The sequence below is a fragment of the Manacus vitellinus genome, unplaced genomic scaffold (assembly GCF_001715985.3).
Source record: "Manacus vitellinus isolate BGI_N305 unplaced genomic scaffold, ASM171598v3 scaffold_22_pilon, whole genome shotgun sequence".
NCBI classification, from domain to species: Eukaryota; Metazoa; Chordata; class Aves; order Passeriformes; family Pipridae; genus Manacus; species Manacus vitellinus.
Genome location: NW_021939632.1, coordinates 12,542,772 through 12,559,706, shown reverse-complemented (window position 1 = coordinate 12,559,706; position 16,935 = coordinate 12,542,772). Strand labels below are relative to the sequence as shown.

The window sequence follows — 16,935 nt, the reverse complement described above, 5'->3', positions numbered from 1 at the left end:
TACAAGACTGAAGTTTTGCAAAGGCAGGTTTTTCTTTCTGTGTGAACCTAAAAATGTACTAGAATTGCTAAGAACAAAACTTAGCTATCAATTGAAAAGAAACACTAGATTTCCTAATGACGTCATACTTTTCTTGTATTTGAAGTCCACTTCATCAAATTCAGAGGCAAAATGCTTATGTCTGCCAGCAGTTTTCAAGCTGGGATGTAGTTCAAATGGTGAATTAGAGTTGTTTGCTTTGTTTTTGTTTTTTTTTTTTAAATTTATTTCTGCACTGACATTGTGCCAGATGTGTCATCTAGTTAGCTTGCCTGCTTTGCCTCTGAAGAAGTCACGTCTATGTAGTATTATTTTACATCCGCAGGATTGTTTGGGGTTTTTTTACTGGCATATTTTACTCTCCAGAGATTTAAATTTGTTTTGTGAAGTGTTTTTTACTCCTGGAGAAAAAATAAATTGACAGAAGCACAAAACATTTGCTACCTCTCTCTTAATGACTTTTCGCTTCAGTGTTTTAATTGTTCATCAAATGATTCTTCTCTGCAAAATTATGTTGTTACAGAAGACAGGCTGGCCATCTGCAAAGATAAATTCCAGAGGTCTTATATTGGCTTAATGAAAGTGTGAAAAAATATTTTAATTTTGCAATCAATAATACATTATTGATCTTTCCCTGAGCTTAACTCCTGATGTATTAGTAAAATCTAACATTATGTCTCTAATGCAATTCTAACAAAAAAATGGGGTTTGATCTACGCAAAATGTTTGTTATTCACTAATATGGCACTTAATATTAACTGATTAAATTCAAGAACAGAATAAATTTATCTTTGTGCATATTTTCTTGATGTCCTAGAACAGTCTTTTGGACACAAAATTAGCATGGTCTTAAGAAAATAAAGTTAGGGAATCAAAAACATTTTGCAAAATACCTTATTTCCAATAGGTGTATATTTTCAGAGACAAAAGTACAAAACTCCACAACTTCATATGGAAATCAGTGGGAGTTCAGACCTAGTTAGGCTTATACAATTTTAACCATTGTATTTCTGTGTCAAAATATGTAATGTATTTTTTTAATTTGGGTTTGCTCTGCATATGAAATATTATTGAGATGATTTTTATCATATATGTGAGTCTAAACCATTCTTATTTTATCAGTTCAGTGGATTAGTTTATGTCTTTTAGGACATGATTGAAACTAAGAGTTATCTACTTCTGTGCGTATCTTTTTGTGTGATTTTTGTCTTTTTGTTGTAACAGGCAAAACAAGCACAATACTCCTGGCTATAGAAATATATTTCAAGAAACTTGTAAAACAGAGAGTAATTAGATGACATGGTCTGTAGGAATGGAGGCAGAAGTGTAAGTGAACTTTAGATAGATGATACAGTCCAGACCTCTTCCATTCATGGTACATTTTCTCTACACAAACTTGCCAGAGCTAAACATACTTTGTGACCTTATAGAAGCCTGATATTTGCTTTTTTTTTAGTTCTAGCTCTTATTAAATGCATTCAGTTTTCTGTTAATAAGTGAAGAAAAAAGATTTGCAAAAAGGACAATAGAGGCATATATGGCTCTTTTGCTACTAAATCTAATAACTTTTTTTGTGTCAGTTGTGGGTTAACTCTGGTAGGCAGCTATTTATCCATTTCAAGGAAAGGAGGGAGTCATTGTGCATAACAGTTACCTGGGAAGACAAACACTGTTATTCAGACCATCCCTCCTTCCCCTTTCTTTCCCCCAGCTTTACTGATCAGCTTGATGTAATGTGGTGTGTGTGGGATATTCCGCTGCTCATTTGGGCTTAGCTCCCCCGGCTGTGTCCTCTCCCAATTCCTCGAGCACCCTCAGCCTACTCAGGGGTGGGGTGGTGTGAGAAACAGAGGTGGCCTGGATGCTGTCAACACTGTTCTGGCCACAAGTACAAAACACAGCACCATACAAACTGCTATGAAGAAAACTAGCTCTGTCCCAGCCAAAACCTTTTACAGTGTCTGAAAAGAAGGGAGAAAGTCAACAGGCAAAGAATCAATCCAATAAATAAAAAATAGGTGGCTGTAGTAGCCTGACCAGAAGAGAACAAAAGTTCGTGTCTGAGCTACCGAGAAGTTGTACCTTAACTATAAGTGCTTTGGCACAGTAAAGAAAGCAATAGAGTGGTCATTAGCAAGGTGCCTCATACATCCAGCAGTTATCATGGAGCAATATGCAAGCTTGACACTATGGAGGACTGGGTCTATATATGTTTCTTGCACACTTCTGCATTTCTCCTGTAACACGACAGCATTCAGTGCTCGTTTTTGTATGGGTGGATATCAGTGTCATTTAAACTTGTATAAGTAAAACAAGGAAAAGCTGTTTCTTTCTATGAGATATGATGCTTGAGTAAAGCGAAATTTCACCTCTTTGCTTTGCGGTGGAGGCACCACCGTCATGTTTAGCTGAAGATCAGTGCAGTTTGTTTTTGTCTGCCTAGCAAACTGAAGAGCAATTTCATGCCAGACCCGCCGCCCTCTACAGAGGGCTAACCCCTGCATACACATACATAATTAACTGTAATTTTAGTATGGCTCCTCAGGTTGCCATCATGAAAATGGTATTGGGTTTGTTCTTTAATACATTGATTGCAATAGATTATTCAGTAGCAGAGGGACCAGGCACAGCTGAGCAGTATTGCCATGCTCATGGCATCAGGGCTGCTGTTCTTAACTTTGAGAAAGTAAAGTATGTCCTACTGATAAAGCTGAACTTGATGATGCAGAAGGTGGGGAGAAAAGAAAAAGGCATGTCCCTCTGATGATTGATAGATTCTATTTATTTGCGTGTCTTTGAAAGGGCTATGTAAACCCATTGTCAACATTTCCCATGTTTTCTTTGAATTAATGCAGATATTTGGTTTGTTTGTGTCTCCCACCTTGAGGATTCTCCTCTTTTTCTTTGCCATGTTCCTCAAGTCATCATTCACACAATTGGCTTCATGTAATCCCTGTTCTATTCTTGCCTTCAAGATGCCATTCAGTTTGAGTTTGAACAGGGAATTTTGCTTTTGGTTAGGTAAGCTAAGGTTTTTTCAGTTTGTTTCCTTCTTGCCACCCTCCCGCTCCAAAGTTTCTATGTTTTTGAAGTCAGCCTTCTGGAAGAATATGAAACACCACGACAATAATAATTTTGTGTTAATGAATATGTTATTTTTTCAGTGAATTAATATTCTGAAGTGAAGTTTTCAGGTAACTAAATATAAAAAGATACCAAAAACTGCAACAGGCCCTGCTATTTTGATGTTAAGTTCCATTTATTTGACACTACCCCTTCAGCTTTCAGCATTATGCAGATTTTCTGCATTAACAGTAAAATCTAAAAATCAAGAATGAATGAAAAGCATGTTCTGATCAGTTAACCATGGAAAAATAAAATCCTGTAGTTCAGCACCTGTCTACAAACCAAAAGTAATTGAATAAATTTTCAAGTTGTGGTCTCATAGTCTTGAGTAGCTGGAAATTAAATAATTGCTGCTGTAACTACTTAAATGCATTCTCTGTGATCTAACTGCTTTTTCTTTAAACGATTATCTGTGTTTCTCATTTAGAATTCCCAGCGCATCCACTTAGACTTCCTTACACAATTCATTTTGCCCTCGCTTTAGGATACACCAAAGCAATAGTGCTGTTGTGCTCTGAATCGGGAAGTTAAGACTAAGAATGTGTAATTTATTTGAAACTCAGGTAAATGCTATTTAGGTTAACATCCAGCTGCTGTGAAATAGGCCTCTGAAGGCACAGACTAGGACTGCTCTAGGCTGCAAGTGCTGCCTCCTGTGCCATTGAGGGTTCCCTGTATTTGTGCAAATATTCTGCACGTCAGGGTAGCAGTATATAGCAAACAGGGAGTGTGGGCACCGGGTTGTATATTCAACCCTAGGCTGTGCTTTTTTGCACACTGCTAAATAGTCAGTTGCTTTGGTCATAGAAAATGTATATGCCAAGACTGAAGGGATATAAAATGGTCCCTTTTAAGGTGAAGGGTTAACACTTAATGGCTGCTACTTGGCTGGCAGAACGTTGTATGTAAATTAATGCATTTTGCCTTTTTCTGTAGGCAGGTGGTAGGTTGAGGCAAACCTAAAGATATTTCCTCCCATTATGATTTTGTAAAGCAGCATAGCAAATTGTCAGTTTGTACACTGTTCTAATGGGACACATTTTTTGACTGCTGGGTTGCTGTGTGGTGCTAAAACTATGTGAATTATAGCTCAGTGCTGTATCCTGGTGAATTTATGTTTACAAGTGTCTGCAATCATACAGATCAGATTCCTGAGTGACTCTGCTTGTGAAGGATAATAATTTCAGGCTTCTTAATCTCCCTTCCTTTAGTGCAGATGCCTAAAAATAAAGAACACAGTTGTGTTTAACTTTGTGAAATCCAGCATGTAACTTTTAATTTTGGTGACTTCAGTGGCTCCATCCAGCCACCTCTTCCTCCCCTTTCTCAAGGAAAATAACTTTCCTGACCCAGGTCCATTTCAGTCCCTCTAATGATGCTCTCCAGCTCTGAGTGGCTGAAGTGCCTTCTGTTTTGTCCTTTGCAGCCTCCTTTTGCCAGTATATAAAGACGTTTCTATTTGCTCTAAGAGACTGCTTGATATGCACTTCTGCAGTAAGTCTGTGAAATATTACTGTCCAAAACCAGCAGCTGAGGTACCCTTTGAAACTGAGGAGCCCTAACACCCACCTTGGTGGATTGACTCAGCATATCAATTTGAAATTTCGACCTCACTGCTGACCCCTATATTATATCAGTGTTGGGGTTTGAAATATAGCCTTGGATCATGCTTGTTTCTAAAGTTAACTTTATTCTCCTACTTCTGTTATAAATATATGTTAAAAGAAAACATATCAAGTTCCTGGAAAGGAATGGTTTAGGTTACTAAGCACTTCCCAAGCCTCTGATTTTTTGATTATGAAAAAGAAAGCAATATAAGCAGCAGCTGACTTGCTGATCTCTGTCTTCACTTAAAAGTCAGAGCTCAGGCATTAATTTACAGGACTGAATACTTTTTTCACTAGGGTCTTTACAGTTCTGTCTTTCACAGTTGATATTGATACTTTGCAGGGCAGGAAATATTACTAGTGAACGAATGCATCAACGCTGATTCTGCTTTGATGGAAGTTTAGTGGAAGTTTAACTATTGCTTGTAGAAGGAGGAAGATTATACCAAAAAGATTTATGTGTTAAGTATGTATCTGTATGATACAGATTTACTGACACCATTTTGAGTATACTTTAAAAGACTGTCCCTTATTTCCCAGGGCATTGTCTTGTTTTTAGTCTCTCCATAATTAGTTTCTATTTATGGAGCAGACCAAGGTAAGTAGCTAGCAGATGTCTGAAAGATACATGTTTTCGCATGTAAGAGTTTTTGTCCTTTAGCTTTATGCAAATATTAATGTTTTTTAAAGGACTACAGGAGGCATATAGACTTATTTTTTTCTTTATGATTAATAGCAGTCATTTGTTTTTTGCTTTCGTTTGGAAGTGCTTCAAACTCAGCCACAGAAAGGAAAAATGGGCTTATATGAAGATTAAAAGAATTGTAAGCCTCATTTTTTTAGTCACGTCACAATAATGGGTCTGTAATATGAAAGTTCTATCTTACAAAAGTGCTATTATCAGGGCTTATTTCCATTTTTCATCTTGGAAAATATTTTATTTCCAACTTAAGTTCTCACTACATATTTCTAAGTTCCCTTATATTATAAACACTTCTGTGTCTCAAGAGAGATAGCTTTTGACTAAATAAAATTCTTTCAGGTAGTTATGCTACTGAAATTTTAATAAAATAATATGTTGAATTAAAAAAAAAGAAGTGATAAGTATTACTATTATTATCACCCTAATAACAAAGTTGGGTGTTTAAATGCATGTTCCTGTGAACTGTATGCTGTATGCTAGTATTCTTAAATATTCTATTCTGTATAAATTCAGTATCAGTTAAAAGATCTTTGTAGCACAAATAAAAAGTAACTATTCCCTTTTAATGTGATGCTAATAATGAAGTGGTAAATGCATAAACCAAAGGCATGTAGGTATTCTAGATATCATTAGTGTAGAAATTAAAGGCACCATGAACACTGACAAACTTATATTTAAAGTGTGAACCCTTTTATGGAGCAATAGAAACCTCCCATTCTTGACCTTTGAATGACCTCACTTACCACACTGCCTTAAAGATTAGATAATAGCGGAAATATCCTTTGTTTATAGTATCCCATAGAACACATAGAAATATCCTTTGTTTATAGTGGCTTTTGTATTTGTGCTATGCAAAATTTCTCAAAAAGTTATTTTCAGCCTTTATATTGTATCTTCCATTTTGGATTGTAAGAGAGGAGGGCTTTCTTAGGTTTTCTTTTCCTGTTAAACACTTACATTTAGTGTAAAGACTCAAATCCAAATCTTTAATCATTAACAGGCCAAAGAACTGTTGAAGAATAAAAAAAGTCAGTCAACACAGTTTAATGAAGGCTATATAATCCAATTAAATCATATGATTGCGTGCACTTATACTATTGTATTAGCTATAAAGATCTAAGCCAGTCTATAAATCACACAGTTATGTAGGTACTTACCATTTTAAGAGCAGCATCAAGTGGAATTGGTGGAAAATCCCCAAGGCGTACTCAATAATTGATTAAAATGGTGAGCCGTTACGGTATTATTTTGAAATGCATCATCTGAAATCAGAAGGAATTTACTGACAGTTTTATATTTTGTTGAAGGAAAGATTGCTCAGACATATATTAACCAAAAAATCTGTGTCTGTTGCCTTCTACAGAGTATAAGGAGAGTGATTCATTTTGAAATGTCTTTCAGCTGGGTAACTAGGTAACTTACACTGTGCTGCATGAAAGAGCTTGGATTTCATTTTGTGAAGCTGGATTCCAGTGCAATGAGTGAAGAAAACAGATGGAATAAGAGGAGGACAGATGGGTATAAAAAAAATTACAGCCACTGTTTTCAGTACCTGTGCATTAACTGTTGTAAATCAATTTATTTTCATTTACTGAAACAGGAAAATAAAGATTATTAAGCCAAAGCGTTTCAAACCACTCTATGTTGAAAGCATCTGTTTTTAGCAGTTAGTAAGAGTTCTAGATGAGTGACATCTGAGAACAAAGTTTTCTGTGGGCAAGAACATTATCTCAGGTCTAGTCATTTCGTTCTGTTAGGGAGATTTAAATCTCTCTCTTTCGGTGGGGGGAAGGTTAGTTGGTTAGCAGTTGCTGTGTTGGACAGCTGTAAAATTTTCCTTGTAGACAAGAGCTGGGCTGAAGAGAGGTAGCGAGTGCTAAGGGGCTGCTCTACCATGAAGGCTTCAAGCAGCCTGGGAAGGAGCTGAACCTGTAGAACTCAAAGTAAAGGCTGTGAGTGCAGGAGGCCACTTTCTCTCTCCTGCAGCAGCTTTGAATTGCAAGACATGAATGGTGGGATAGAAAATCAAAACAGTATTGCTATATATATACACACCAGTAGTCCTCATTTGCTGCATGGCACAGCTGCTCTGTCACATACTTGACCTTGACTTAATTTGATCATCCCTGTGGTTAAATAGGAAGTTCAACTGTGAGCCAAATAATTTCTTACTACCCCTCACCCCACCAGTTCCTGCTAGCTTGTTGCTGATATTGTTGAATTTTTATATGAGCCCCTGTCCATTAGAAATTGGATGGTGTTCATCAAGACAATTTACACTCATTTTAGAATGTCTTGCAATCACTGGACTTGCAAAATTGTAGAATGCAAATAGAAATAACCCTTGTATTAAGAATATTTGAGCAATGAAGAAACACAGGTTGGAATATGTAATTGCTCTTTTTCTTGTGGAATTTATATCAGGAAATTTTATGCCTAGAGGTACTGCATGAATTGCCACTGTATTTTGGTGCAGCAAAGGCAAAAGTATGAAAAGGTCTGTAACTTGAGTACCTTGGAATTGATTTTTTTGTTAGATTTTATCACAGTTCCTTTAAAATTTTTCTATGAATAGTTTGAATTAAAAAATCCACAGTTTTCTCGATTTTCTTTTTTTTTTTTCTGAATAGTTTTCTAATTAAAAAAAATTTAGGGGTTAGACTGACTACTTTTGTAATAAATCAAATATGGTGTTATGTTGTCATATGTAAAAAGATTGGTTAGACTTTATCTCTCAATCTATTAAATGCAATTTAGAGCACAATGTGGCAAACACAAGTTTTTACCTTTGTTAGGTGTTTGGAGATTACCTCCCCAATACTGTCTCATTCAAGGTGAGCATTGTAGTGCTGGCTATTGTCAGTGCTAGAGGCTGGGTTACAGTCTTCAGCCATCAACAAATCCTGTTCAAAATGCATCATCTTCTCCTCCTACCTTTAAGGAAATCTCTGTTGGATGGGGATGTAGCCCATAAATCAGGCAAATAGTTGAGGAGGGGTGTGACGGGATAAATAGGAAGCAAAATGGTTTGCCTTGGTTTCATAACTGAAGTGGAAGAGATCTCATTGATCATTGTCCTTCAACTGGGAAATATTGGCAGTCTGAATCCATCTGCAGAATGACTCTATTTATGCAGATGCAAATATACTAGTTTTTAATTACAATTTTTGAGTTGTAGAAACATAAACACAGTTGTCATTATTTGTTTTCACTGGGGCTTCTTACGAAATTCTGTCTGCCCACAGTAACTGAGCTGCTTCTGCTCCCCCACCAATCACTCCTTTTCCAGTCTGAGTTTGGAATAAAAGAAATGTGAAGTAGTTCCTTTAAGCAGGTAGGAGATAAACTGTAAACTACACAGCATTCTTAAGCCATTGATCTGAAAGAGACCATTTAAAATCTTGAACAAGGTCAAAAGAGTGAGAAACTATTTCTGTTTTTTATAGTTTAAAGTAATTAAGGTAATGGAAAGTAATTATAACTTAATAATTTTAAAAGCATAGAATTGATTTAGAAATTAAACTGAGATTGGAATTTACTACTTGCTGCTATAATTCTTTGGAAAACAAACAACCTTGCAACACACAAAGTAGTGACTCTTAAATCCCTATTAAATGTAATAGTCACTAATAAGTCTGCCCTAGTAGATGACCCTTCAGCCCATTGAAATCTTGCAGCATGTAGTGTCAGGAGCATCTTGGATACTAGTAGGGAAGAGCAGTCTAACTATATGTTAGACTCGAAGAGACCAGGGAAAGGGAAAAGGCCATGCTGCTGTCAATACTTCTCAGCAGTAAGTTTAAGTGATGTGCAATTTCATTTATATATTTGATTTGTATTCAGCGCAGGCTGAGATTGCCCTTTCTCAAACTGTCTGATCGTTTTTAATTCCTTGGAGGAATGCTTTTAGAAAAGACAGCAATCCTGTATGACGCTCTTGCTGATGACTAAATTTGGGGCTTCTTGCCCCTGATGCGTAGAGACAAATTATGTGTATGCACTGCAGAGAAGAGGGCTCTTGGTTAAAGATATTCTGGCAGTCCTCAGCTGTTACACGCTGAAGGCTGGTTACTCAAGGACTGAGGCTAATCTAAGTTGCAGCAAAGAGGAAAAACTCTCTAAAGTAGTCGAAGCTCAAGTGCTTGGTCTTGTTTTTACCCACTACAAAAGCTGGTATGCTAGTTTAAGTGTTTCCTTGAGCTGTCATCCCTGTGGGTCTGGTTATACTGTTCTTAGAGTGGGAGTCCATAGGCATTAGCTTATTAGGGTAACGTAAGATGACTGTGAAAGAGCTGGGGGGCATACATGTCAAAAGAAAGGTCATGATCTTCTTAAAAGTACAAATGGGAATAAATGCCCAGTGTATTTGCTGCTTTTGAAGCATCTGTCAAGAGCTGAGTGTCCAGCAAGATTCCCATATAGGAAATTACTCTTTGGTAAGAGTTGTTTCGTCCTGTATTTTTGTCAGACATCCGATCATTTACAAATGAGTTGAGCATCATCTAATCTGCCAGTGGAAACAAATGAATTCTGTTCTCCATGTATATGCAATATATATGAATTAGTCTAATGGACTAGTTAGTAAGTTCAACCAAACAGCAGATTCCGTTCTGTATATAAAATTAGAATCTTACACTTAAACTGTCAGTATCAAATTTTCATATAATGAAAAACCTTTCAAATAAATTACTTCAGTCTGGTTCTGCTTTGCTATCTCACTGTTAAGTAGTAGATTAAAAATAAGACTTAAATCTCAGTGTATTTGGTGGTTGTTAATACTATTTCTGTTGTATCTTTGGGATTCTTGCTTACTGCTCTTACTTACTTATTCCAGAATACTTTAAAAAATAAAAAGGCCCCTGGCAAGCACTTTTTCTCCTGACACTGGTTCTTCTTGTTGAAATTATTGGAATTGCAACCTCTTCTGTGTGAGGGGAAAGATGGAGGTATAAAGGCTTGAGGCAAGTTTTAAAATTTTCAAGCCACAGCTAAAGCCAGTTTAGATCACTTGGCATGGGCTTGACTGAACACAGGGACAAGCTGAGAGGAGGTGGTTTGGACGTACAATGAAAAATAAACACAGAATATGATGAAGAAAAGTGTAAATTAAGATATAAAGAAACTTAGACTGTAGAGAGAACAGTGATTATTATATATAGCATAGCAAAAAACAAAGGAACACGAAGCAAAAAAATCTCCAAAAATCAGAGACAGTGCAAGTGTAAAAGGATTGGGACTAAAAAGAGGAAGGTTTTCTGAAGAAAACACCTGTCTGACATCTTTTGTTCCAGACTGATTCTGTAATCCTCCACACCTTTTTTTGTTCAGTGTTTTGTTGGTTTTTTTTTTGTTTTGTTTTGTTTTTTTTAATTTCTCAATAAATAGTCACATAAAAATTGTAGTGATTAATCAGGAAACATGGAATGTCAAGTGTTTTGGGTGAAGAGGGAAAAGTAGGTGCAGTATCCAAAATGATTTCAAGAACATTGAAGAAGAAATAGGATGGGGAGGGAGTCTGAGGATACTTTTTTTAATGTTTAGCTCTAACAATCAAGTGTTAATAATTTTGAATGGTAGAAACAAGAGTCAAAGCACCTTCTTGTCTGTATATGGTTATTATAGGATCACCTGTGAACGAGATAAGTTTTAAAATATCCAATTCTGAATTTCTGACAATACTTTCTTCTCCCTCTTGACAACCATATTAGCAGTATAATAGGTTATGTTGTTTTTCCTTTTAAAATTTCTATATATATAAACTCTCTTACAAGTACAAAATACTGGGTACATACACAAATAAGAAGATGTTAAGGAGACAAGCTTATGTGAGGAAGCTGATATTCTGATGATGAATGTTCTGCAGAATGGCTATCATGATATATCCTCCTACTTAGTAATAGGAGAGGGATGTATAACTAAATAACTCATCAGAACGATGAAGATCATGTTTAAGGCACATTCATTTTCCACATCCCTTTTTTTCCCCCCAGACATCCAGCTTGCTAAAGAGTTTATTTCTGCAAAGGGTGATGTCTGGCGTATGACTGGTTTTATGCCAGCTGACTTTCACAGATGACCTTGTTTGTATGACCTTATTCCTTTGACTCCATCCAAAAGGAAAGGTGCAGGATCATACGCCATTGTATGCCCTCGCATTGGGAAGTAGGCCAAGGCTTGATTTTTGCCATGCATTTAATCAAGCAGAGTAGCTGAGTAAGCTTCAGCACTATTATTTTTAAGCAAACAGAAAACAGTTATGACTACTATCATAATTACTGTACTTCAAGCTAATGACTGATGAACTATTGATGAAGAACTAGAAACCACTGGCTGTGCCTAAACTTATACTTTTTAGAATTAATTGTGGTGGCGTTCTTACTTTCTGTAGCTGGTTCTGTAAACCTAGAATTGAATCTCAAGTTTTGGTTTATTCTGGTGGCATTTCCATTTGGAAATGTCATGTATTTCAGGAGAAATTTTATTCCTAGAAGATCTTGAATTGAAGCCCTTTTAAGCAAATTTTTTCCTTGAAAAGCTGAATGGAATTCTAAATACACCCAATTCTAAACTTAAAACCTTTCTGAAACGTTTATGTTAAAATATGGACTCAGGGAAAAAACCCAACATTGTTAGTTAGTCTAAACTAATCTAATAGCATATTGGGTACGTGTTGGTCTGTATATGGCAATGTAAGGCTAATATATGCAACTATAAATATCCATTTCTTTTGTCATGACTGCTGTAGATTATAAGTGGGGCATCTGTATGCTGCCTGAGATGAAGTGGTTGCTTCTTCAGTTAGTAGCAGCAGAATTTTGATCTTTTTTTTACATAGCTGTTCATTGCAAAGTTCATGCCACCCTCATAAACTGGAGCTCTACTGTATTTAGATTAAATAATGACCAAGGTTTAGTCCTGTACCCTACAATTATTTGAGTTATTTTGGTTTGTGCTGAAGTCAGCAGAACTTATCACAGGTCAGGGACTCAGAACTGGCTTCTTGTGTTTGTTGAGCACTGTAATTCCATGCCAGCTTGACTTCTAATTATGTTCCTGACACTCACTAAGTTTCTGTCTGTTTTATGCACAGTGACAAAGGCCACATATATTTTAAATAGAGACTTATCAAAATATTTTACAGTCTCATTAAAACTTTTGGCCAGTTTGATCTACAATTTCATCTTTTTTTAATGCATTTCCAGTTTCTCTATTTTGCCTACACATACAAAATTTAGAGGAGACGTTACTTTATAAAGTGTCTGCTTTTGTTACAGCCATTTTACACTTATTTCATCATTATTGCATGAGATTTGTATTGAGTATACAATTTAGCTTGCTGCCTGCTCTGTGTTCAATCAAAACATGAATTCTCTGCTGTAGCACTTTTATAAAAAGAAAAAAAGGAAGCACTTAAACAGGATAAGGTTTGTTTTAGCATGGTGTGCCAATTTGAAACATTATATTTCTGGATGCAGGTTGAATCCCCTACAGTTTTTCTTAAATAGCTGATGAGTATTTGGTTTATATGAAGGGCTTTAGGACTTTTGCTGCAGTTTATAACACAAAAGCCTCTGGCACCATTAAGACCCTTATTGTGCTGGCTGGAAGTCCCAAGGCAGAACAGGCAGGGAGTCAAAATTGCTGGAACACACATGAAATCTGGGCTGCTCTGACTTCAGTGGGAGTTTTGCCATAGATGACAGTGGGCCAAAGCTTTAATCCAGAAGTAGTCCTCCCTTGTTGATAATCCTAGTGTATGCCCTAGGAAAGCTTTTGCTTTGCTGTCACCCAGACTGTGTCTGTCTGTGCAGAGAAGATACAAGTCTCTTAGGGTGTCACACTATGCCTTTTACAAGCACAGCATTTCTGGGAAGGAAATCCGGACAGAGTAGAAATAAAACCCTAAATGTGGACACATGCTATCTTGTTCCTCATGTCCTGAGTCATTCTCAGGAACATGGATGAAGCCCTCTGAACTGAGCAAGATTAGCTTCTTGAGACTGCAGTGGAGGGAGCCATCAGTGGCTACAGCCAGTGCATCTCCCAGTCCCTGCTTCTGCATTTGCAGATTATCATTTAGTGACATTTAGTTTGTGAAGCAACAGTATGTTCATTAATTCAGTCCTACTTAGCCCAGGCAGACTGAGTTTTCCATGTACATGTGACCTAGTGAGCTATTCTCAGAGACACTTCATAAATTTTTATGTTAAAAGACAACAGCAAATGGGAAGTGTTTGATACTTTTTTTGTTATGTGGAAGGTGTGTTGTGCAGAGTATCAGAATTTGCATTTAATCAGTGCTGTTTGAAAGAAGAAATAGCCTCAAGCTGTGCCAGGGGAGGTTTAGGTTGGATATTAGGAAAGATTTGTTCATGGAAAGGGTTATCCAGCACTGGAACAGGCTGCCCAATGAAGTGGTTGAGTCACCATCCATGGAGGTTTTTAAAAGATGTGTAGACATGGCACTTAAGGACAAGGTTTAGTGGTGGACTTGGCAGTGTTAGGTTAATGGTTGGACTTCATAATCTTAAAGTATTTTTGTTTTCCTTTATGATTATATAAGAGGAAAAACAGGTAAAATGATCTCCTTGTCTTTTAGGAAAATATATTTTATTCTTTCTATCAACTGAAACTGTTCCCATTAGAAATATTCTCAAGTTGTCTGTTTTACAACAAGTTCTATGGATCCAATCTAAAACATTTTGTTGCTTTGTGAAATTGAATCAGAGACTTTCAAAATTCAGAATCACTTAGAATTGTAAATAATACGTGTCCTCCTATCAAGTACAAATAAATCACTACTGCTTCACAGTGCTGGGAGTAAAAATAGTCTCTGTTAATAGCTGTGTTACTGTCTTAAGTCTTCAATTAAAAAAACTTAAAAAGTAATTAAAAACAGTTTGGGGAGTTTTTTAAGAGTTAGTGTTTGCTGTCTGTCTTTATACATCTCAAATGTATAAAAAGAAATTGCTGTTGCTGCTTCTGTGGTACCAGAAATTAAATTCAGAAGTTGTTTACACAGCTAATAGTTCATTCATTTCATATTGAAGGTGGAAACTTGGTATTTTTATCTGTAATGAACTGAGAAGGCTCGTTAACTTCAAAGCATTGCTACAGTAGTTTATACAATGTGAAAAAGAATTTCTACATATAGCACAATACATGTATCCATTACACTCACACAAGCCTTGTGCTCATTTTACAGAAAAACAAAGTAAACAAGTAATGGTGCTATAATTAACTTCACAGAAAATTATCAGATTCATTCTGTTACTTCAATCTTCACAGGACGTACTTCCTTTCTACAATAGATCATAGGTGGTGGCAACCCAAATAGCACTTGCTTGTTGGGTAGTCATAACTATTACAATGCACTCCCATTTTTGGGTCTGAATGTGAGAAACTCTGCTAGATATGCATTATTCTAGATTTATCTCTCAATCAGTCCCTTCACTCACTGTTGAATCTTTGAATCCTTACAACATTCAATTCCCTTCTAGAATTCAAATATTAATGAAGTAAATAAAATATTCTTGCATCACTCAGAACAATTAAGTGTGAGCAAATATAAAAGTTGTATTCTGGGACAACATTTCTGATACCTTTACAGTGTATTTTGGGAGCAGAAATTAACTGGTGCTTCTTTTGCACTTCACAAGAAGTTCTGTTTGTGTTGTATCTTTTCTGTAGTTTGTAGAAAAGTCTGGTCTTTGAGAAGACATCCTTTTAGTTCATTCTAATACTCTCTTCATACCAATTCTGATGTCACATCTCTACTCTTTGAGCTATCTGCATCAATTAATTTTTGTATGACAAAACACTTTACACATCTAGGCAGGTCTATAAATAAAAGGCAATAAGCTGACATCTTTCACCTGTATCAAACCTTTTTTTTTTCTGGTATACTTGCTATTTAACTGCTGTCTCTATATCCATTACCCATCTATATTTCCCATGTCCCTCTTCTCCTCTTCTGTCAATTGACAGAATTTTCAGCTGCAGATGAAGTGTTATACCTCTTCTACCTCTGTGCTGATGGGTTCACGCAGACATTACAGCCAATTTTTCTGCTATGGCATATAAAATAAACTGTCTACATCCACGTACATTTGCTTTCTCACATATAAAGTACTTCTTTCAAGCAATATGTCTACATCTGGGGGAAAGCTGTGGATCTCCCTAAAATCTGTCTCTGAAATCAAGATGAGGCTAAAAAACCAGAAAACAACAATGGGCTGAGATCACTGCCAACTCAAAGCTCTCAATGATCTTATCAAGCCGCTTACTACATAGCAGTATCTAATACATTTTAAGAATCTACGTTATATTTGTGCATCGAGATTGTCCTGTATTTCTAAGATTCGGATGGACATTCATGCAGTCTTTTTTCAGGATTCAACTACAGCCAGTCACCTGGGTGTGACTGGTCTACCAGGGTTGAAGACTGGTGTCTTAGCCTGACTGACAGCTGCCTGCCCATCAGCCATGGGAGCAAATTGCACTAATTGCTCTAGGACACTCAATAGGTTGCTTTTGTTTTTACTTCTATGGCATATTACTGTACCTTGTCCTTGTGGCTTGCTTATTATCCCTGCTGTTTAGTCCTGCTCTTACTCCTAGAGCACCCACTTGCAGTGCAATCCCTCTCTGGGTTTTGCTCACTTATCTTCTTTACAGGCAGTACTCATATTTCTCAAGCTCTAGCATTCCATGAACCGTCCAGTTCTTGACTTAGAATCATCTTAACTAGATCTCTCATGTATTAAACAAAACGGCAAGTTGAGCAGAGACTTTGATGACAATTCCTGTATGAGCCTAAACTTAACACTTACTTCAGGTTATTGACATAAAGTGGTCTGTCAATCCCTGTTAATGCTGTTTATGCATTCAGGTTTTATATAACTTTAGGTATTTTGGCCTTAAAAAATAACCTGTAAGCCCTGTAACACCAAAAAGTTCAGTTCTAATTTACAACCAAAAGACATTAAGATTTCATTGTAAACACTTTTGGTTGAAGGATCTGAAAACCTAAGAAAAATACTTTGTAAAATATTGTGAGATTTTTAACAGAATCACAAATTATGGAGATAATACAGTCTGTTACACTAAAGAAGTGCCAGGATTTATAAATTCAAGTGAAATGTTATGGAGAAATAGTGGAAAGGAGTAGATAACTTGGGTGTCAGCAGAAATAGTTGAGGTATTTCAGTTTGAATTTTATTCTTGTGTAGCAAGATATATAAATGAAGCTGAGTCTCTGGGTTGTTTTTAAAGTGTAAACATCAACATTAAAAATAGATGTCATATGTGAGAGGATGGAGAAAAAGAAAACAAACAAATTCTCAACAGGAGGTAAATCAACCCTCAAGTGGTAACAATCAGATCTTTAGGGGTATGAGTCTGGTTCTTGTGTATTTGTCCTTTTTTATTTCCTTTTCCAGATGTTAGGGAAAATCCTAT

The 16,935-nt window shown here is 36.3% G+C and overlaps 1 long non-coding RNA gene across 1 annotated transcript; it reads right to left on the bottom strand.

Annotated features, from left to right (window-relative positions):
- Nucleotides 1–542: 542 nt before the first annotated feature.
- Nucleotides 543–6,843, bottom strand: LOC108639642. Its single transcript, XR_001920636.1, has 3 exons — nucleotides 6,633–6,843; nucleotides 6,433–6,484; nucleotides 543–578 (listed from the first exon to the last, which is right to left on the bottom strand). It is a non-coding gene; the product is annotated as an uncharacterized LOC108639642 (long non-coding RNA).
- Nucleotides 6,844–16,935: the final 10,092 nt, after the last annotated feature.